Source organism: Silurus aristotelis (genome assembly GCF_946808225.1).
Source record: "Silurus aristotelis genome assembly, chromosome: 22".
Lineage (NCBI taxonomy): Eukaryota > Metazoa > Chordata > Actinopteri > Siluriformes > Siluridae > Silurus > Silurus aristotelis.
Genome location: NC_139595.1, coordinates 9,006,427 through 9,008,197, shown reverse-complemented (window position 1 = coordinate 9,008,197; position 1,771 = coordinate 9,006,427). Strand labels below are relative to the sequence as shown.

General features: G+C 36.3%; 1 long non-coding RNA gene across 1 annotated transcript; it reads left to right on the top strand.

The window, feature by feature from the left end:
* Positions 1-723: 723 nt before the first annotated feature.
* Positions 724-1,409, top strand: LOC310717881. Its single transcript, XR_014530989.1, has 2 exons — positions 724-897; positions 945-1,409. It is a non-coding gene; the product is annotated as an uncharacterized lncRNA (long non-coding RNA).
* Positions 1,410-1,771: the final 362 nt, after the last annotated feature.

Sequence of the window (1,771 nt, the reverse complement as noted above, 5' to 3'; positions counted from 1 at the left end):
AAAAAAACAACAACAAAAAAAAACAGTCTTCACAGGTAAAAACCTTTTCATGCAAAAAAACCCCCAAAACAAACAAACAAACAAAAAAACCCTAACTATAACGTATGCAAAATGTTTTTTCTCCAATAAATCTTTAGTAAATACGGCAGTAGCATAGTTATTCTAATAAGTACATTATTCAAGGTTATCTGGTTTGCCATAAAATAATCATGAATACAGTTAATGAGATGAATTTTTTTTATATAAACATAAATAACTAAGACTTGTGAAGGTTGCTGTTTTACACTAAGTAATACTAACAGCATTAACTAAGCCAATGTATTTCGTATTAATGTATACATTCTTCCCTATACTTTTTTTTGTTAACTAGCTGCATAATAAAATGACACAACTCTTCTAACTTTCGCTATCATTAGTGTGTGCATAAATACCCCTGTGTGTCATGTCCTCATGAAGCAACTCATTTAATTATACTACCAATTACCAAGTTGGTTGTGTTCATTGTTCATGTTTCCCTCATCTTCTGATCTTATTTCCATTATACATTTTTCATCCTTAGATTTGCCCACTTTAGCCCGTTGTATGTTTTTTATTTTTTTCTGGCGGTATGGATTTGTATGCAATTGTATTTATATAATAAAACATTCTTACCCAGCACTCTACAACGTTAACTCTTATCCTGACTTCAACCTATAGTAAAAAACCAGTAGGAAAATATTACAGTTTTTCTCAAATGCTAAAACACAAAAGCCAATCCTTTAAACCAAATGACCAGTTGTCTAAACACATTTACTAAATCTAGCCATCATTTTCCAATATCATAAACACATTTCACATGAAGACACAATTCACAAAACACAATCCTCCGTTCTCATAAATCTTAACACATTTTTTTTTGTTGCTAAAACACAAGTTGCAAAAGAACTCATAAAAGAACTCATAAGCTCATATTCTCAAATGAAAGCTCATGTAATGCAAAATGCTTGCCACAGTCAGCAATATTTGAACACAATGAACACACCTGGCGTCATTCATTACACACAACGACTCAAAATTGAAGACACTTGTTGCTAATGCTGTGACCACATGTACAAAAGCAAGTTCAGAGTGCACAGTTTGCTGAAGATTCCAAACAAACACAATGGATGAAGGCAGAGTCAGGGGAAGAGGAATTCGAGTCAGAGGAGGGAGAAGAGCTGGCCATGGAAGAAGAGGAGCAGGCCAACGAGGAAGAGGAGTTCAAATCAGTGGAGGAAGAGGAGCAGGCCAACAAGGAAGAGCAGTTCAAATCAGAGGAGGAAGAGGAGCAGGCCAACAAGGGAGAGGAGAAGGTCCAGGAGGGAGAGCAAGACAACCTCGCACCATCATTACGGACGAGCAACAGTCATTGACCATGTCATTGTCCATGGCATGACAATGGCTGAAGCAGGACTACGAGTCTGTCCAAACCTGAGTAGTAGGACAAAAACTGTCAAATGTAAGCTGTGTCTTTCTGGTTCGAAGCTTGTATCTACTGCGATAAACAGCAACTCCAATCTGCCGAAGATCCTTCAGAATCTACATGCCTCGACGAAGCTAGAAGCTAACCCGGTGTTCTGTTTTCATACTTCAGCTGTGAAAGGAACATGTTTAAGAACTCAACACAACAGCAGAAGCCACTTCAGTTTTTGATTGTGAATATATTATTCAGCTTGATTTGTTGTTTATTTTAGAAATCCTTGTGATATATTCAGTTTGTGTTGGTCTGACTTTAATATAATAGTGTTTAAAA